The 21,643-nt window shown below is 45.4% G+C and overlaps 1 protein-coding gene and 1 non-coding gene across 3 annotated transcripts in view; both read left to right on the forward strand.

Annotated features, from left to right (window-relative positions):
- The window catches only part of SLC39A11 (solute carrier family 39 member 11), a 444,045-nt gene that overhangs the window by 271,191 nt on the left and 151,211 nt on the right, over positions 1-21,643 (forward strand). The gene's annotated exons all lie outside the window — the stretch shown is intronic.
- On the forward strand, positions 1,031-1,167 carry LOC135271733 (small Cajal body-specific RNA 24). Its single transcript, XR_010339869.1, has one exon. It is a non-coding gene; the product is annotated as a small Cajal body-specific RNA 24 (non-coding RNA).

Below are 21,643 nucleotides of genomic sequence, written 5' to 3' on the forward strand. Positions count from 1 at the left end.
CTTTCTGATCTGAGTATAATTTCTCTTCTACAAAATGTAAATAATAACTTCTGCACCACTTACTTCCCAAGATGGTTTGGGATCTACCAAGAGGCCGCTGGAAAAGCCTGAAATGCATTCAGTGTACCGTTGAGTTGTTCACAGGATTGTTAATTGTCATAGGCTGTTCTTCGGGGTTCTAGATGCTCAAAATCCCAGAGGGGCTTGGCAGAGCATGACTCACCTTCACTCGCTCTTAGTGTTACTTTTGTTCCTACCTGAGCTGGAGAAGGACTCTGCATGGTTCCCTGCTGAGCAGAGAGGTGGGATTGGTCATCTGCCCCCTTCCTTTCGTATTAGTTTCTTGGGGCTTATGGAACAAATGGCCACAAACTGGGTGGCCTTAAGAACAGAAGTTGATTCCCGCACAGTTCTGGAGGCCAGGAATCTGAAATCAAGGTGGCCACAGGGCCGGTTCTTTCTGAGGGCTCTGAGGGAAAGATCTGTTTCAGGGCTGCCACCTTGGTTTGCAGATGGCTTCTTCTCCCTCCATCTCTTGACGTCATCTTCTCTTTAGAGAGGGACCGTGAAGGCCTTAAAGATGCTCTTGTTTCACTTTGCTTAAGACAGTTACAAATGTGTGCATGAGGATGAGTTATCCCAAGAACTTAAAGCAGGGTTCCAAGCGGCCCTGGGGGCACAACAGAATTCAGTTATTTGGAAAACAGCGTCAAGATCCAGAGGGGAACATAGTCAAAGATCATTTTAAGTCTGTGTTCAAATTTCCCCCTTTTTATAAGGATGCTGGTAATATTGGATTGGGACCATCCTACCCCATGATGATCTCATTCTAACTTAACTAATTATACCTGCAAACCACTCAGTTTCCAAGTATGCTCACATTCTGAGTTATTGGGAGTTGGGACATCCACATATTAATGTGGGGTAGAAACAATTCAATTTATGACACCCTCCATCCAGGAATGATTAGCAGAGGATGTTTTACCTGCTAAAACAAAACAAAACAAAACAAAAAAACCTTATAATATGGCAGACATTTATTTTTATCCAGTTTCTTTCCAAGGTGAAGATAACTCTTTGTAAACGTCCTAAAGTCATGTAGACTGTAGTAACTTTCTGTTCACACTTTACAAATAAAAAGGGTGGATCATTCTACTAATGACATTTTAAAAACTTGTAATATGATTATAAACCAAATATAATCTAATTAATTGCTTAGATGAGTCTACTTAGAGAGACATGAGAATCTACAGTTGACATGAGCCTGGGAGGGACACGTAATTTCTGGGATGACTGAATCACTAAATCAAAGGATCCCAGATGAGAATTCCTGTTAGCTGAAACAAGGTGAAATGGGTGGAAACAGGGACCTAAGTAGAATCCAGAAGTTAGATCCTCCAAAGAAATGATAAAAGTATATTCAGAAGTGGGAAAAAAAAATGTGGCTCTTAAATCAGTAGGCTTAATCTTTCATTCAGTCATATATTGATTGAAGAAATAGTCACTGCTCCCTCCTCCCTGCAAGGTGCAAGATAGCCTGGGCGTCTAAGCCATCCTTGTGAAGTCATTCCTCTCGGAACAAGCTACTTCATCTGGAGGTGCTTGTCCACACCTGGAGGAGTGCACCCTCCAAATTCCAGGTATCCAAGGAGCTGCAAGATAGAAGAGAGTGCCACTCCCTGGGGCTTTCAGACAAGAACCTTAGCAGGCCAGACCGGAAACTAAGCCACGGGAGCAGTGGCTTGACCTTTCAGGTCAAGATGATTCGCCCTTTCAGGCTGGACAAAAGAAGACACAGGTGATAATAAACTGCTTTATGTCTTGGAAGGACCATTGATATGGCTTGGCTGTGTCCCCACCCAAATCTCATCTTGAATTATAGTTTCCATAATCCTCACATGTCATGGGAGGGACTCAGTGGGAGATAATTGAATCATGAGGGTGATTGCCCCATGCTGCTGTTCTCATGATAGTGTGTGAGTTCTAATGAGATCTGATGATTTTATAAGGGGCTTTTCCCTCTTTGCTCAGCATGTCTCTCTCCTGCTACATATGAAGAAGGCCACGTTTGTTCCACCTTCTGCCATGATTGTAAGTTTCCTGAGGCCTCCCCAGCCATGTGAAACTTTGAGTCAATTAAACCTCTTTTTTAAATAAATTACCGAGTCTTGGATATGCCTTTATCAGCAGCATGAGAATGGAATAATACAGACCACCATGGGAACAAGAGTTTGGGTTTATCCTATGTTCACTCCCAGGCTGGAAACAGGACCCAAGAGTGAAAGGTACAGGGAAATAGATGCTAATGCCGTCTAAGGAATACATTTTTCACAACTACAGCTGTGTAAAGATGAAATGCTTGGTTCGTCTTATGAGTTAGTGATGCTGTCATAGCCATCATCCATTGAGCGCTTCCCATGGGTGAACCTGCTATGGTTTGGATGTGGGTTGTTTGCTTCTGCCAAATCTCATGCTGAAATGCGATCCCCAGATTTCACTGTCGGAGCCCGGGCCTGATGGGAGGGTAGATCCCTCAGGCATGTCTTGGTGCCATTCTCTTGGGAGCAAGTTCTCACTCTTAGTTCCAGCAAGAGTTGGTTGTTGAAAAGACCCTACACCTCCTCTTCCTCTCTCTCTCTCTCTCCCTCCCTGTCTCATGCTTCCTCTCTTGCTATTGACCTCTGCACACGCCAGCTCCCGTTTGCCTTCCGCCGTGAGTGGAAGCTTCCTGAGGCTCTCATCAGAAGCACATGTTGGCACCATGCTTCTTGCACCTCGGAACCATGGGCCAAATAAATCTCTTTTCTTTATAAGTTACCCAGCCTCAGGTATTCCTTTATATCAACACAAATGGGTGAAGACACAACGTGTTCTTATTTACACTTTCTAGGGAAAGCGGCCCTAGGATTTGCCATAGCCAACCATTACTACATCTAATATCACGCACCCTGGAAGTCAGAGAATCATTATGATCAAGCTGGCTACTTTCTTTCTCAGATCACAGAGTCTGGAAGAAACTATTTGCATACATATTAGTGGATTAGAAGTAAATTTTACTTTTGGAAAAAGAACTCTGTTCTTTCTCTCTCTCGTTAAGCTTGCGCCTAGGCTGTGATGTATGAAATCCAATCTCCAATACCAGAAAATGATTGTTTATTTGAACGCCTCCCTAAAACCCATTAGGTGCCGTGCAGTGTTAGTTTGGGATGATAGATTTCGTAGCTGGGCTGTGGACATCTGGGAGAGCTGGGGTTTGTTGTTTCACGTGAGCCTTTCTCTGTGCGCGGCCAGCTCTGAGTGAGGGGATTAGGAGCCTCCAGCTGTGATTGACAGACCTATGTGCAAATCTGGATCACCCTCTCCATTAGCCTGGAACATGTTCTGTGACCCCCGTGGCTTTCCTTAACATGTTGGCTCTGTGCTTGGAGATAACTTGCAAATGTTTGTCGAACAATTGTGCCACAGCTTTCTAAATGTTTTGCTTCTAATAAGAAAGGGAATTGGATGTACTCCTGCCTGGCTATTTTTTTTCTCCCCTTGGCAGGGGAATGAGGGTGGGAAGAAAGAGCAAAAGGAACAGCAAAGAGATTAGAAAAAAAAAAAAAAACACCTCTCTGATTTACCAGTGATCAAAGCTGTGTCTGGAAGTCCATTTCTGTTAGAGCATCCTGTTCTCCCCAACATGTAGGGATTCCTAAGTTCAAATCTCATCTGAGGAACATAGTCATGGAGCTGAAAGGGCACTCTACAACTGGGCAACCACCTTCAGGAACTTTCCTCAGCCTACAGAAATAAGGACAGATGATTTAGAATGAAGCACATAGGACTCTGAAGACCAAGTTCAATTCTCCATAATGGATTCTGGCTTCTGAGTTAAGAGATTGGCTGCATGTACAGTACATCTGAAACAATGGTTTCTTTTCTCATTTAAAGGAAAACTAGAGATAGATATTCCAGTACAGGCACACTTTTAGGGACATCAGTCTTTTTTTTTTTTTTGAAACACAGTTTTACTCCGTTGCTCAGGCTGGAGTGCAGTGGCCCAGTCTTGGCTCACTGCACCCTCCACCTCCCAGGTTCAAGAGATTCTCCTGCCTCAGCCTCCTATGGATCTGGGACTACAGGCACATGCCACCACACCTGGCTAATGTTTGTATTTTTAGTTGAGACGGGGTTTCACCACACTGGCCAGATTTGTTCCAAACTACTGACCTCAAGTGATCTCCCCACTTCAGTCTCCCAAAGTGCTGGGATTACAGGTGTGATCTACCACATCTGGCCCTGGAGTGCAGTGGCATGATCTCAGTTCATTGAAACCTCTGTCTCCTGAGTTCACGTGATTCTTCTGCCTCAGCCTCCCAAGTAGCTGGGATTACAGGCACATGCCACCGTGCTTGGCTAATTTTTGTATTTTTAGTAGAGATGGAGTTTCACCATGTTAGCCAGGCTGGTCTCGAACTCCTGACCTCCTGGTCTCAGGTGATCCACCCACCTTGGCCTCCCAGAGTGCTGGGATAACAGGTGTGAGCCACCACACCTGGATGGACATAAGTCTTTTTTAGTTTTGCAGATCACTCTGATCTTTAAGGTAACCTCATAGTTCACGATTGTCCTTGGGGCTGCAACCATCCATTCTTCCTCCAGATAGTAGTACCAAGGATGATAACTTCAAACTCTGGCTTTGTCTTCTAGAAATTTCTAATGCCATGTTTTTTTACTAGGGAAAGGGACAGAATGGTTATGGGAAGTTGACAGCAGCCTCTGCCTCGCTCAGTGGGTGGTGGATTACAGTGTCTCAGAACCAGTGAAGCCCAAACAGCCTGTTGGAAGGGGACCCCCATTCGAGACTGCTTCCTGCCCAAGTGGCCGTATGATGGGTTTGAGCCCTGGCTGGGCCACTGACTCGTGTTTTAGGCAAGTTACATCTTCTCCGAGGCTCCATTTCCTCTGTGTAAAATGTAGCTCTCTATCCCTGCCCCTCGGCATTCCTATGGCTAATCAACTGCATCTCAAAAGCAGCAGGCCGCCCACTTCACAGTTCACAGGGCGCTTTTGCCATTGCCCTATCACGTGTTTTATCCCCGCTGCCCTCCGTGGGTTGCACTTTTCTCATGCACTGTTTCTGGAGCTTTCCAGGTCTGTAGGGTAAAATCATAACGGCTTTATTGTCTCACATCTGTGTCTTCCCAACCTGTTCTGTTGACTCTCCCTTGCCTGCCCCTGGGTGATTCCGTGGACAGATAGCTACTTTTTCCTGTAAGTTTTAGGTATTGATGAGCGGATTCATTGTCATATGCAATCCCGATGGACCAGTCTGAACAGAACTTCAGCATCGCCTTGAGGAAGGCATTCTTTCCTTCCCCCATTAGCTCCTGGGCAGCTTTAGCCTTGGCAGCCTGCAGTGGGCAGGATGTGGGTGGTTTGGCCCTTCCTTGGTTTTCTGCCCCCTACCCTGCTTGCCTTGCACTTCCTTGGGATTGAAAAAAGAAAGAAGTGAAGGAGTATGTGCGGGTGGTGAGTGACAAAAGGCCTTCCCCAAAGGTTGCAGTTACACTTTAGTGTTGGTGTCCTTGAAGGAGCACATTCTTTTTTTTTTTTTGAGGCAGAGTTTCACTCTGTCGCCAGGTGCCAGGCTGGAGTGCAGTGGTGCAATCTCGGCTCACTGCAATCTCCGCCTCCTAGGTTCAAGCAATTCTCCTGCCTCAGCCTCCCGAGTAGCTGGGACTACAGGCACGTGCCACCACGCCCTTTTGTATTTTTTAGTAGAGACGGGGTTTCACCATGTTGGCCAGGATGATCTCTATCTCTTGACCTTGTGATCCACCCACCTCAGCCTCCCAAAGTACTGGGATTACAGGCATGAGCCACGGCACCCAGCCGAAGTAGCAGATTCTCAAGGACCCTTGTTCTCATGAGGTCCTAATTGTGAGGGCTCTTTAGAGCCTCCTCATGGAAACATCTGCGGGGATGGGCAGGGTACACTGTGGATGACATCTTGGGATCCCCCCAGCCCAGGTGGTCCTCTCTGCACAGATTCTATTAGAATCAGTTTGTCCCTGTACGCTGATCTCTCAGGGGTAAACCTTTACAGCTTGTTGGTATCTAGTCATCTTCCAAATTGTCACCTTGGCCCTTTGCCTCTGGAAAGGCAGGCTGCTCGCAGGGCAGCCCCCTCTCCTCTGATGGCCACTGGAGTTCTGCCGGCCACCTTCTTACCTTGGGACTGTTCTACGATGTGTTCAGAGACCGGTTCTTCAGAGGAGCCTGCCAGACTCTGCAAGCATGTCTCTTGGAGTGACTCTCATTTGGCCTGAGTATCGAGAAAGTCTTCCATCCTCAGGGTGAGCGCTGACAGCTCTCCAAGGCCATTCCTGGTATGGTCGTCCTCCTTGTCTCTCTGCCTCCCGTGGGACCACTGGGGGTGGAGGGCACCATTTGGGAGGAACTCCTCCCTTCCAGTTCTGCAAGAGGGTCAAGTACTCCTCAGTAGAGCAACACTGCCCTATAGAACTTTCTGCAGGGGTGGAAATACTCAGTATCTGCACTGCCCAGAATGGTAGCTGTGAATCCCCTGGGGCTTTTGAGCACTTGAAAGGTGTCCGCCAGAGCTGAGGAACTGCTGTGTAATCTTGTTTAATTAATTTAAGTGTGAAAAGCCACATGTGGCTACTGTATCAGACATGCCGTGTTGTTCTAGAATGTAGAATGAGAGGGTCATGTCCGCAGTTTTTCTCAGCAACAGTTCTGAGACCAGGTAAGTCCCATTATGTGTCTTGCTCAGCTCTCTCAAGAAAGCTGTTCTCATGGCCTCCTAACCCATCCATAAGTCCCACTGTCAGTGTCACGTTTTCAATGTTGCTTCACAAAACCGCTTTGAGGGAGGTAGACTTTAGCCTTAACGTAGTGGGATATGCAGGTCCTGCTTTGCAGACTTCCTCTGCCCCATCCTGCCTTGACTAAAGGCATTTTACTCTTTTGAGGGTAATACTTGAAGTCTTAGCTCCTGGCGTGCTTTTTGACCACCTGCTAAAAGGCTCATTGCTTTCCTGGCAGAAGTGCCCTGGCAATGCTATGATGGGCTCTTGGCTGAGAGTCAGTGATCGACTTCTGCTTTTCTCTCCGGAGAACACTTGGTGGATTGGATGCTGCCAGGAGTTCCAGAACATTCTGATGACATCCGTGATTATAGAGGAGGATAGAACTAGTTCCAGGGTCTCATCCGTGAATGCTGTTGCCCCTCCTTCAGGCTCAGCTTGATAAAGAACCATGCTATTTTACCATTTTAATCAAGGACAGTCTAAGGTAGCAGAAAATTAAGATTATGCTTTAGAATGTGTATTAGCTCTGCTTACTCTAATTAGAGAAAATGGATGTCTTAATTAGATAAAAAAATCAAAAATTTTAGAGTACTTTAGACAAATTCAGTTTTATTACTTCAAAATACAAATTGAAATATGACAGTGGGGACCAGAAAAGAATTCTCCATCCGTTAGGATTTGTTGGTTGTGAGCAACAGATGTCATCTCTGGCCAGCTAAAGCATATGAAGTTTTTCAAAAGTATAAGGAGTAACTCAGAGAATCTAAGGAAAAGCTAGTCTTTGGAAGACCAATAGCAAGGCATCCCAAAACCTGCAATAACAGATGGGAGCTACGGGCAGTCTCTTCAAAGAGCTGACATCAGAATGACTCAGCAACAACCATTTTCTGCCCCTGTGTCATTCATTCGGAACAGAAAATCGGATTGGGGGAATCCAGGTCAGGTTGTAGAGGCCAACACTAGGGGGCGGGGAGGAGCTTGTTCAAAGTCCCGTTGGGCTGCTTAGGATGGAGGTAGGGAATTTCTAAGAAAAGCAGGATACTATCACCAAAAGGAGCAGTAAGGATGCTGAGCAGATGAAAACTAAGCCCCCCAAGCATAATGCCTTCTTAAATAATATCAAGATACTTACACACAGGAGGGAGTGACAAAAAAAACCCTGCTATTTATTTGTCATTATAGTTTTCATCCATGTATCAAAGAATATTCAAGTTCACTGTAAAAAGATGACTTTGGAAATTATTCGGTTTGCCCTAATATATGCACTTTTCAAATCAAGAAACTGGATGTCTTTCTTGTCCAAGGCTGGGTAATAGCAGAGATGGGACCAGTAGCAGTTGTTTTGACTGTGATAGGAGGCCCCGTTGCTATTCCATTCTGCCTCGCTCATCAATTACCTGTAAGTTGCTTAAAAGCACATTATCTTCTTGTGTGGCTAACCATTTCTTTTGCAGTCTGAATGATGCAATTAACTTGCTTAGACATCTTTGCTATACATTGTATCCAACCCTAGAACCTAGATTCTAAATCATTCCAATGTACCTTATTTTATTGTTGCTCTGATTTCAAATAGCAGCCAAAATGTCTAGGATACAACAGTGGTGATTCTTTAACCTGACCCTAGGAGAAAATCTACTAAAGGATAAAGTCTGCCACCCCATCAGGTTGACTGCCCAGATGCTTGCTTTCCCTCTAGAAGGATCTCTGGTTACACTAACATGACCTTGGGGAACAGCTTTCTCTCCAATCATAATAGTATTTTATTTTTTTCTTAATTTTCTGGCCAAGGGAAATATAATATCATGTATACTAAGGCTAAGTTTTGGGAGGGAGGAAAAAAGGCATTTTATTTAGTGATTCACTAAGTTGGTTGGTGGAAATAGCTCTCTCCAAAGCCTTTTATTGTTACACAGCTTTGCTGATAGAATTTTTATTGTGGATGCAATTTCATCACTTTATAGATATAAGGCTTTGCTTTAGAGTCAATATTTTTATGGCAAAATTACATTCTCATCCAATAGCATCTGCTATATTCATTGCACTGAGCTGGTTGAGTACAAAATACATAGGTGATGTGGTTTCCTTTTCATCTGGTCAGTAGTGGGAGGATTAAGAGCAAAGAAATCATGTGTCTGGTTGAAAAGGAGGAAAGGGAATATTTTTGTTAAACGAAAAAACGAAACCAAGCTTTTCTCCAGTGGACAGAGAATTTTAGAATTTGGATGAACCTCAAAGATAATATAGTTCACCTTTTTGTTTTATGAAGAAATTGAAGCTCACAGAAAGTGAGACTCCTCAAAGATCATACCACTGATAGCAGAACAGGGAGAGGAAGGAGGACTAAGCTATGTCTTTTAGGTACAGCATCTCAGTTATTGCATCTCTGATAGGCAAAGATGCCTGCCCAGCCTCTCCTTTCTGACATCCAGGTGGTATTTTTAGCCAAGAAAAATATTTTTCCACAAAGCAGTGATTGCCATGGCCTGAATGTTTGTGCCTCCAAAATACTCCGTTTCCAGTGTGATGGTTAGGAGGTGGGGCTGTCGGGAGGTAATTAGGTCATGGGGGTGGAGCCCTAGAGATTGGATTAGTGTCCTTACAAAAGAGGCCCCGTACAGCTGCCTGACCCTTTTCGCCATGTGAGGATATGGCAAGAAGTCGGCAGTCTGCCACCCAGAAAATGGACCCTCCCAGACAATGAATCTGCTGGTGCCGTGATTTTGGACTTCCCAGCCTCCAGAACTGTGAGAAACAAATAATTGTTGTTTATAAGCTGCTCAGGTATTTTGTTATAGCAGTCTGAATAATGATTTTTTTCTTTTATTCAAATCAAGTTTTAACCTATATACAGTAAAACAAATCTTAAGTATACAACTTAAATAATTTTTATGGGCCAGGTGTGGTGGCTCACGCCTGTAGTCCCAGCACTCTGGGAGGCCAAGGTGGGTGGATCACCTGAGGTCAAAACCAGGCTGGTTGGAGACCAGCCTGACCAACGTGGTGAAACTCTGTCTCTACTAAAAATATAAAAATTAGCCAAGCGTAGTGGCGTGCACCTATAATCCCAGCTACTTGGGAGGCTGAGGCAGGAGAATTGCTAGAACCTGGGAGGCAGAGATTGTAGTGAGCTGAGATCACACTGCTGCACTCCAGCCTGGGCGACAGAGTGAGAATCTGTCTTAAAAAACAAAACAAAACAAAACAAAAAAACAAGTTTTTTATATGTATATATCCATATAACCACTGTTGAGATCATGATATAAAACATTCTGGCAACTCAGAAGCCTTCCTGATAGCTCTTCCTAAGCAGTAACTTTCTCTAAGAGATAATTAGTATTCTATTTCTTTTTACCATAAATAGGTTCTGCCTGCCCGGGAATTGCATTTAAATGGAATCATACTGCACAGTCTGTTCTGTAGCCAGCTTCTTTTGCTTAATGTGACATCTCGGAGGTTCATCTGTGTGCCTTGTGATAGTTGATTACATGTTTTTTACTATGCAGTATTCTGTTGTATTTTTATGCTATTATTTGTCCATTCTTCTGTGAATGGATGCTTGGGTGTTTCCCGTTTGGGCTATTAGAAGAAAAACTACAATGACTGTTTTGTATTTGTGTTTTGATGGACACACACTAATTTTTCCTGTATATATACCTAGGGGTAGAATTGCTGGGTCATAGGATATGCATGTGTTTAGCTTTAATTGGTAAACTAGTACTATTTGAGAATTGGGGAAAGATATTTTCTTAAGATAGTATTCAAGTATTACTATTACTAGTGTTTTCTTCATTTTCTTTCTTTTTTTTATTGTTTTTGAGAGGGAGTCTCGCTCTTTGCCCACACTGGAGTGCAGTGACACAATCTCAGCTTACTGCAACCTCTGCCTCCTGAGTTCAAGCAATTCTCCTGCCTCAGCCTCCCAAGTAGCTGAGATTACAGGTGCCTGTCACTATGCCTGGCTAATTTTTATATTTTTAGTAGAGATGGGTTTCACCATGTTGATCAGGCTGGTCTTGAAATCCTGACCTCAAGTGATCCGGCCACCTTGGCCTCCCAAAGTGCTGGGATTACAGGAGTGACCCACCATACCTGACCTCTTCATTTTCAATTAAACAAACAAACAAGCAAACAAACTCTGAGGCTTAGGATAGTTAATCAGACCTTGTTTAAATGTGGCAGATTTTAACACATGCATTTCTGCTGCTTCCTCAAATACCACTATAATGATAGTAAGGAATAAAAGAGGTATTCCCAAAAGAGAGAGACCTGGAGTGATGAGAGGTCCTCAGATATTTGGACTGTGGATGCAGAAGTGGACAAAGCATAGAGAAAGATGAAATCAAAGTGATTGCAAAAGGGAAGCTACTAAGAAGCAAGCTGAAATGTCCTGCATAAACCCTAGGAAGTTTCTAGATTATGAGGCTTCAAACTTGGAGTAGAGATGGAATCACAATCCGGGATGGTTGGTTGTGATCTGTATCAGGAACCCTTAAATCTCATCCCACAGCAAACAACAGAATAACTGCCATTCCTGTACCATGGCAAGAGAAAAGTTTGTTATCCAGGTAAATGAACCAAGAGAGGTATCTGGAGAAAGTGAATCCCAGGAGAAGGTGGGCCTGAGAGGGCAGAAAGAAAGAAAGAAGATGATCTGAGTTGAAATTGGGAATAGTGAAGCCAAGAGTATGTCCTTCAGGGAGGAGAGGAAAAGACTGCTGGACCCTGCTGTAGGATCTTAGAGAAATCATCTCCAAGCTGTAATCACCCAGCAGGTTCTTCTTGCCCACTACAGATAAACCCAATCCACTTAATGTTATTTTAGTAGAGAAAGTGTTTAATTTACACAAGACCAGTCAAGTGGCAAGAGAGGACAGTTTATTACTCAAATCGGCCTCCCTGGGAACTCAAGAGGCTAGGGTTTTTATGGATGGGATAATTTGGTGGGCAGAGGGTTAGGAATGAGTGCTGCTGATTGGTTGGGGATGAAACATAGAGGTGTGGAAAACAGTCCTCATGTGCTGAGTCTGACTCTGGTGGGAGCCACAGGACAGGATGACTTATGAACCACAGGTCCAGGTGGGGTCAGTCAGTTGCCAAAATGGAGAAGTCTGAAAGTCATCTCAAAAGACGAGTGTTAGGTTCTACAATTTTTATGTATAGTGTTATATATAGGAGCAGTTGGAGAAACCACAAACCTTGTGACCTCTGGCCACACGACTCCTGAGCAGTAAGTGATTATAAAAGAACAAGCTAGTGGGCCTTCCCTGGCTGTCCTTTAGCTATACCTACATTGTAGCAGAATTCAGGCCCCTCCCATGATTCTAATCTTGTGGCCTCCACTTAGTCTTACAAAATTAGTTTCAGTCCCTGAACAGAAGGGGGATCAGTTTTAGGGAGAGACCATTATCATCCTTGCTTTAAAGTTAAACTGTAAACTAAATTCCTTGCCTACATCCAAGAATGAGCGAGGGCAGCCCGCCTGCCGGGCTAGAAGCCAAAATGGAGCCCGCTATGTCAAGCTTCTCTTGCTGTCATAGTCTTTGCAAAGGCAGTTTCAAAACATTGGTATTTGGAGGTCCACCTACCAAAAAGATGACTTGAGGCCCAGTTCCCCTAGATGGTAGTTCACCACCCAACAAGCTCCATCTATGCGTACGAGCCTCTGGTCCGCCTCTCAATGCTTCAGAATTAAATATGACCAGTGAATAGAAGACCTGTTTTCCCTCCATTCACACACAGAACTTATGGCCAGCAAACACGTGGGTATTTTTTTTTTCCTACAACAACCAATTATCCACTTTTCTGAGGACACCAGTTTGGTGCCCTACAGTTTAACTCAATTCTGACAGTATCCACCTGGAGATCGTGTCAGGTCCCACAGGCTAAGGGCTCAGGCCCCCTACTTCAGATGCTAAACACAAGTCTAGGTTGTCAACTGGGCTTCTGACCAACCAGCTGTAGATCAGGGGTTCCCACGACGCCCTTGTCAGGCTCAGTTATTTTCTAGAATGCCTCACAGAACTCACGAAAACCATCTACTTACAAAATTATGAGTTTATTATAAAAGAATACGATCCAGGAACAGCCAGATGGAAGAGATGCACTGGGCAGTTACAGGGAGAGGCACGGAGCTTCCATTTCTTCTCCAGGCCCACCGGCCTTCCAAGCACGTCCGTGTGTTCACCAACCTGGAAACTCAACAGATCGTGTTGAAGAGTTTTTAGATGGCTTAATCTCCAGCATCCTTCCAGTGCCCTCCAGGAGGTCAGTGAATGGGGTTGATAGATATAGCCTTCTTGGTCTTTGTGGTGACCAGCCCAGCCTGATTCTATCTATCGGCCCACCTTAAATCACCTTATTAGCATAAACAAGTGTGAACAAAAGGGGCTCATTATGAATAAACAAAGACACTCCTATTCCTCAGTGAGTTTAGGGAGCTCTGCACCGCTGGACACAAAGACAAAATACGTTTTGTATTAGATCACAACTGGACGGCCCTAATTCCTTCCACTTTTGAGGCATGCCTTCAGAATGAAAGATAAAGACCAAAAAGCTAATTTGGAGATAAGAGAAACAGTGCAGAGATCACAAGGAAACATAAAAGAAAAGCAACGATGAAAATGATTAATATCCTCAGAGGGCGAGGCAGAAGATGCTATCAATAACCAAGAGGAACAATCAGATTAAGAAGGAGCTCTTGGAAATCGAAAACAAGATAGCTAGAAGAAGACAGTAGAAGGGCGAAAAGATGAAGTTGAGGAAATCTCTCAAACAAATAGAATAAAAGACACATAAATGCAAAATGTGAGAAAAGAACGTAAGGAAATGAGAATATGAATTCCGTAGGATCACTGCTGACTGGTTGGCATTCTAGAAAGAAAGAGAAAATGGAATTTAAAAAGTGCAAAAGTGAGGCCAGGCATAATGGTTCAAGCCTTTAATCACAGCACTTTGGGAGGCCCAGGTGGGTGGATCGCCTGAGGTCAGGAGTTTGAGACTAGCCTGGAAAACATGGCACAACCCCATCTCTACTAAAAATACAAAAATTAGCCTAGTGTGGTGGTGGACACCTGTAATCCCAGCTACTCAGGAGGCTGAGGCAGGAGATTCACTTGAATCCAGGAGGCAGAAGCTGCAGTGAGTGGAGATCACGCCACTCCACTCCAGTCTGGGCAACAGAGAGGGATTCAGTCTCAAAAAAAGTGCAAGAATGATATAATAAAAACATTCCCAAGGCCAGGTGCAGTGGCTCACGCCTGTAATCCCAGCACTTTGGGAGGCCGAGGCCCATGGATCTCCTGAGGTTAGGAGTTTGAGACCAGCCTGGCCAACATGGTGAAACCCCGTTCCTACTAAAAATAAAAAATCAACTGGGTGTGGTGGCACGCGCCTGTAGTCCCAGCTACTTGGGAGGCTGAGGCAGGAGAATTGCTTGAACCCAGGAGGCAGAGGTTGCAGTGAGTCGAGATCGCACCACTGCACTCCAGCCTGGGTGACAGAGTGAGACTCCGTACCCGCTCCCCCTCCAAAAATAACTTTCCCAAACTGAAGTACCTGAATTTTGAAGACTGGAAAGGCCCCCTGAGTGCCAGCCTGCTATTTAAAAAAGGGACTGTTGCCAAGATACATCAGCATGAAATTTTGGAACACCATCGTTAGAGCTAAGGGGGAAATAGTTTGGCAGAAGGGCTTCCAACATCTCCCTAGCCATGCAACAAGGCTTTTTAAGTTCCCAAGTTTCAAGCTTTCAAGGTTCTGAGGAAAAATGATATTAAACCTAGAATTTTCTATACTCACATTCACTCAGCGATGACTCATAGAGTGAAGAAGTTAGGAAGCAGCTGAAGATTGGCTAGGAAAAGCAGGGGCTGTGGGGGCGGCCAGGATAAACCCAGAGAGAAGATAACGAGATCCTGTAAACACCCTCCTCCCTTCACTAGTCCAAAAGGATCTCTAATTAGAACTGGAACAGGTCTCTGTTCGTTTCCCAGCTTTAATGGCAGGTTGGTTGTGAATTAACTCTGAGAGGCCGGGTGCAGTGGCTCACGCCTGTAATCCCAGCACTTTGGGAGGCCTAGGAAGGTGGATCCCTTGAGGTCAGGAGTTAAGAGACCAGCCTGGCCAACATGGCAAAATCCCATCTCTACCACAGTACAAAAATAATTAGCCGGGAATAGTGGCGGGTTCCTGTAGTCCCAGCTACTCAGGAGACTGAGGCAGGAGAATTGCTTGATCCCAGGAGATGGAGGTTGCAGTGAGCCTGGATCACCCCACTACACTCCAACCTGGATCACCCCACTACACTCCAACCTGGGTGACAGAGCAAGACTCAGTCTCAAAAATAAAAATAAAATAAAAATTAACTCTGATCCACACCTTCTGGCCGTCACTGTTGGCCCTCAGGAAAAGCAAGACTCTGTCTCAAAAAAAATAATAAAAAGTTAACTCTGAGCCACATCTCCTGGCCGTTACTGTTGGTTCTCAGGAGGACCTCAGAGCTGGTCTGACATTCCTGAAGAGAATTGATTGGGTAATTCACAAATCCAAGCCCACGAACAGAAGGAAGCGGGAACTTGAGGCTGTGTCTCACTGATCCAGGGCGAGAAGGAGTGCCACCAGCCCTTGAGGACTCCTGAATATAACCCTGCCTTCACAGCACATCTGGCCACAGAAGATTGGGCATTGTAGGTGGCCAGTTCCACATGCTAAGTGCAAAGTCTGCTGAATGAACAAGTGGCGGCTTCGCCCCTCAGTTTCCCCCACGCTTATCGTCCCGAGTGCCCTGGGAAGCCTTCCAGGGAGGGGCAGTTGTCAAGAGAAGGCAGACTCGAGCTACTGTTCCTCGTGCCTGGAGGTGGGAGGCTGGAGGCCTGTTCAACAGTTCTGTCAAGACGACATAGGATGGAGGTTGGGAGTTTCTCAAGGAAAAGCAGGATGCTGTCACCGAAAGAAGATAGGGATGCAAAGCCCCACCCCCACCAGCCCACATGCCTCTTTAAATAGTATCAAAATATTTACACACACAGGAGGGAGTTATAAGAACAGACCTGGTATTTATGTATCCTTACACTTATTCATCCATGTGTCACACAACGGTAATGTTCAGTGATGAAAGGGCCTTGGGACATTGTGTGGTTTACCCCAGTGTGCCCACTTTGCAGATCAAGAAACTGGATGATGTGTCTGAGGCGCCACAGCAAGGTCATGGCAGAGACAGGACCAGAAACGAGTTTCTTTTTTTTTGTTCTTCAGCTATTTTATTATTTTATTTTATTTTTTATTATACTTTAAGTTCTGGGATACATGTGCAGAACGTGCAGGTTTGTTACCTAGGCATACATGTGCCATGGTGGTTTGCTGCACCCATCACCCTATCATCTACATCAGGTATTTCTCCTAATGCTATCCCTCCCCTATGCCCCCACCCCTCCTGTCCCTCCCCTAGCCCCCACTGCCCAACAGGCCCCGGTGTGTGACGTTCCCCTCCGTGTCCATGTGTTCTTATTGCAGAAACAAGTTTCTTGACTGCAGTCTGAGGCCCACTCACTCTTCCACTCTGCCTTACTCATCAACAATTGCTTTTAAGTTGCTTGAAAGCGCATCTTGCATAGCTAACCTTTCCTTTTACAATCTTACAGATGCAATTAAATTGCTTAGGTATCTTTGTAGCAGATTGTATCTAACCCTCAACTTTAGATTCTAAATGATCCACATCCTTTCTACTTGGGTGATTGGTGGGAGTGAAGAGGGACCTGTACTCCAACAAGGGTTTCTATCCTCCTCTGGCTGAGTGTTACCTGAGCATTCCCTGACATTGACCACTGGGCAGAGCTCCCTGTGGGGCCCTGGGGAGATAATGGTGGTTCCAGATTCCTAGGACTTTGCATTCAAATGGGGACTTGGAATAAAAACGCTTCAAGATAGTGTTGACAAAGAAATGTAGAAGCAGGTCTAACAGCTCTGGCATAAATGTGAGGCATTTGTGTGTAAGAATTTGTCTTGTGTGGAAAGTTGGTAAGAATGGGATATGATCGATGATGGCTGATAGGAAAGCATCTGACCTGAAAGCAAGAACACCTGAATCCTGCCCTCACCTGGATGTGCCTGCTTCCCTTCAAGGCCACTGAGGGAGAATTAGGCCGAGGGGATGAAGTGAGGCTAGTCCTTTATTCTACGTAATACTGATCAGGGGGCGTCTGCTCTGTGCCACACATGAGATGCAAATCAGAGAAAGTAGATGTGATTTGCCCTCCAGGAGCTGAGAACCTGGCTGCTGCGGAGTCATCTCTCAGTGGGACTTTTTCCATTCCTTTTTCTCTTTTCTTTTGTTTTCTTTTCAATGGAGTCTCTCTCTGTCACGAGGCTGGAGTTTAGTGGCAAGATCTCAGCTCACTGCAACCTCCGCCTCCCGGGTTCAAGTGATTCCCCTGCCTCAGCCTCCCGAGTAGCTGGGACTATAGGCTCCCACTACCATGCCCAGCTAAATTTTTTTGTATTTTAGTGAGACAGGGTTTCCCCATGTTGGCCAGGATGGTCTAGATCTCCTGACTTCGTGATCCGCCCGCCTTGGCCTCACAAAGTGCTGGGATTACAGGCGTGAGCCACCGCGCCTGGTCCAGTGGGACTATTTTCCTCTTCCCTCACGGGGTAAAGGATTTAAAGCCCCCAAAGAGAGGCTCCTTCTAGGGTTCTCCTTTCAACTGCTTGAAAATAGTCCCACTGGCTGGCCGCAGGCGGGGTGAAGTGTGTGGTCCTACAGCTGCACAGAGGACCCAGCAGCTTGTAAACATTTCCTGGCAGGGCCCAAGGGATGGCGCTGCACTGGAGATTCACAACAAGCGCAGGAGGCAAGGGGGGCCCAGATGCTTCAGAGGTACGTGCCCATGGGGTTTAAAGCAGCACACTGAGGATTGAGATTTAATCTTCTATTAGGGAAACCAAATCCTGTCTTTGTATTCTACAAACAGGAAAGCAGGACTTTCCGGTTTTGTTTGATAGAAAGGAGGGTGGGTTTGACGGGGCGAGAATTACAAGGCTGCATGCTTGCCCTTGATGACTCGATAGGACAGGCTAGCCAGCTTGTCCCCAGAAGGCGGAGGGACTGCATGGACACTTCCAGCCTGAGGGTGGCTCTGAGTCGTGTGTGTGATGGGGACTGTTCATACTTTTGACACATTCCGGGTCTGGAAATATAACCAGCTGACAGATAGGGACAGCCTCTTCTTGTCTCATAGCTACCTCCGGGGCACCTCTTCCCTTCCCTTCCCCACTCAATAACCCGTGTGATTTTCTTTCTTTTCTATTTTTTTTTTTTTTTTTTTTGAGATGGAATTTCACTCTTGTGGCCCAGGCTGGAGTGCAGTAGTGTGATCTCGGCTCACTGCAACCTCCGCCTCCCGGGTTCAAGGGATTCTCCTGCCTCAGCCTCCCAAGTATCTGGGATTACAGGTGCCTACCACCACGCCCAGCTAATTTTTGTAGTTTTAGTAGAGACAGCGTTTCACCATGTTGGCCAGGCTGGTTTCTAACTCCTGACCTCAGGTGATCTGCCTACCTTGGCCTCCCAAAGTGTTGGGATTACAGGTGTGAGCCCCTGTGCCTGGCCGCTCATATGATTTTCAAGACAAGGTTCGTCCCTGGGATCTGCAGGCAGTCTGCCCTCACCTCCTTCCCTAGACTGTGGGATTTTTCATTGCCAAGAAACATGTCCAGATGTACATCCCACCCAGGCTTTGCCATACCCCGGAGATATCACACAGGGAAGTGAGAATCAGAGACGGTGGGATTCGTGACCTGAATCAGAGCTGCACTGCATCGAGCCTTCTGTAAGCCAGGAGATATCTTACCTCATTCCATCCTAACACTGATTCTACAGAACTCTTATTCTCCTTTGACAGATGACATGGTATATTTTTGAGTTGTTTTAAACCGAGTGTATTGCATTCCTATTATAGTGTTTTATCTATGTCATAAAGTTTTAAAATTTTTTTATTGTTTTAAATTACTTTATCGAGGCATAATTGACATACCATAAAATCTACCAGTTTTTATGTACGATTTTATGATTTTTAGTAAATTTATAGAGTTGTGCAGATATTTCCATAATCCAATTATAGAACTTTTATCACCCCAAAAGATCCCTTGTTACTTGTAGGTATACATAGTAAATTTTCCTTTTTTTAAATCCCATCCTGAAGACAATATACATAGTAGATTTTTCAACAGCTTTGTTGATTAAATTCACATACCATACAATTCAGCCACTTACAATGTACAATTCTATGGCTTTTAGTATATTCAAAATTGTGCAACCATCACCACAGTCAATTTAAGAATATTTCATTGCCCGGCTGAGTGTGGTGGCTCATGCCTGTAATCCCAGCAATTTGGGAGGCCAAGGTGGGCATATCCCTTGAGGTCAGATGTTCAAAACCAGCCTGGCCGACATGGCAAAACCCTGTCTCTACTGAAAAAAATACAAAAATTAGCCAAACGTGACATGCCTCTACGTAGTCCTAGGCAGGAGAATTGCTTAAACCCAGGGGGTGGAGATTGTAGTGAGCCAAGATCGTGCCCCTGCACTCCAGCATGGGTGACAGACTCCGTCTCAAAGAAAATAAAAATAAAAAAGGAAAAAGAATATTTCATTGCCTCCAAAACAAATCCTGTACCCCTTAGCCAGCATCCCCCAAGCCCGCTTCCTTTTCAAGCCCTAGGCGGCCACTAATCTACTTTCTGTCTCTACAAATCTGCCTGTTCTGGACATTTCATGTAAATGAAATCATGTCTTATGTGGGCTTTCGTGTCTGGCTTCTTTCAGTGAGCCCAGTATTACCAAAGTTTATCTGTGCTGTAGCACGATCAATATTTCATCCCTTTTTGTTGCCAGTTAATATTCCATTGCATGGCACATTAGTTTTAAGTCTGTTTGAATGACATGATGTAAATATACTAATAATTATGGTACCTGACTTTTCTACCTTTCATGTCCTTGAAATTTTAAGCAGTCCATTTCATCAATAGCACTAACTTGGAGCATTTTCTCTTTCTCTGAACTCTATTTTCTTCCTCTCAATTCTCTATTTCGAACACCCCACCCTGCTGCCTTTTGAGCCATCATCCTCTGCCTCTCTCCTTCCTTATTTTACCCACAACTTCTAGTCCCCTACCATTCAAAGAAAACGGTTTTATTGAAGGTGTCCAGTGGCCTCCCCCCGACCTGCCAAGTCTTTTGGCTGCTTTAAAATTCTTCTAAGTCAGCCGGGCACAATAGCTCACACCTGTAATCCTAGCACTTTGTGAGTCCGAGGGGGGCAGATCACCTGAGGTCAGGAGTTCAAGACCAGCCTGGCTGATGTGATGAAACCTCATTTCTACTAAAAATACAACAATTAGCTGGGCATGGTGGTGGGCACCTGTAACCCCAGCTACTTGGGAGGCTGAGGTAGGAAAATTGCTTGAACCTGGGAGACGGAGGTTGCAGTGAGCTGAGATCGCACTCCTGCACTCCAGCTTGGGCAGCAGAGCGAGACTCCATCTCAAAAAAAAGAAAAGAAAAAAAGAAAAAAAAGAAAGGAAAATTATTCTACGTCTCCTGGCCCCTGTGGAGCACTGTACGTAGTTTGGACCTTCTCTGCATTTCTGGAACTCTCTCCACCTATGGCTTCCACTTTGGGGTACCTTAGTATTCCTCCTGCATCAGGGATGGAGGTTGTCTCACTCCTGCCCCCTTGCGCGTGTCTGCGCCGTCTCTCATATAGATATGCATGCACCCATGGCATATGCACGCTCACAAACACACACATTCATGTCCAAGTGCACAAGTCAGAACCTCGCCAGCTCCTCTCCCCTCTTCCACCAGCCTGCGGTCCTCTTCTCCCTAGATTTGACCTCATGCCCTCTCAGATTTCATTCTTTTCTCCATTCTCTACATCTGGGCCTTCCTTGCTTCACAAGATGCCATCTACCACTTTGCTCCACCAGGTAGATGCTGACATTTGGTTCTGGACTCAATGTTTGTGTCCCTCACCCATTCATATTGTGAAGTCTTAGCCCCTAGTGTGATGGTGTCTGGAGATGGGGCCTTTGGGAGGTGATTAGGTTTAGACGAGGTCAGGAGGGTGGGGCCTCTTTGGTGAGATGAGTGTTCTTGTAAGAAGTGGAAGAGGTCAGGCGCAGTGGTTCACCCCTGTAATCCCAGCACTTTGGGAGGCCAAGGTGGGTGAATCACCTGAGGTCAGATGTTCGAGACCAGCCTGACCAACATGGTGAAACCCCTGTCTCTACTAAAAATATAACAATTTGCAGGGCCTTGTGGCAGGCACCTGTAATCCCAGCTACTTGAGATGCTGAGGCAGGAGAATTGCTTGAACCTGGGAGGCGGAGGTTGCAGTGAGCCGAGATCGCGTCACTGCACTCCAGCCTGGTGCCTGGCGGCAGAACGAGACTCTGTCTCAAAAACAAAGAGAAGAAGAAGTGGAAGAGATCACAGCTCAATCTCTCTCTCTCTTCATCATATGAGAACTCAGCGAGAAGGTGGCTGTCTGCAAGCCAGGAAGATTACTCACCAAGAACCTGATCATGCTGTCACCCTGAGCTCAGACTTCCAGCCTCCAGAACTGTGAGAAAACACATTTCTGTCCTTTAAGCCCCTTCATCTATGGTACTTTGTTATAACAGCTTGAGCAGACTAAGACACATTTCAGTATACTGGGGCATTTCACACTCAACACACGTAACCTGAGGTTGCCTCCTCTCCTCCCCACCAGTGACCCTACTTCTCTTAGTCATACACCCATTTCCCCATGCCCAAACTGGAAGCCTCA

Source organism: Aotus nancymaae, unplaced genomic scaffold (genome assembly GCF_030222135.1).
Source record: "Aotus nancymaae isolate 86718 unplaced genomic scaffold, 86718_ANA_hifiasm-v0.15.2.pri h1tg000089l, whole genome shotgun sequence".
NCBI lineage: Eukaryota > Metazoa > Chordata > Mammalia > Primates > Aotidae > Aotus > Aotus nancymaae.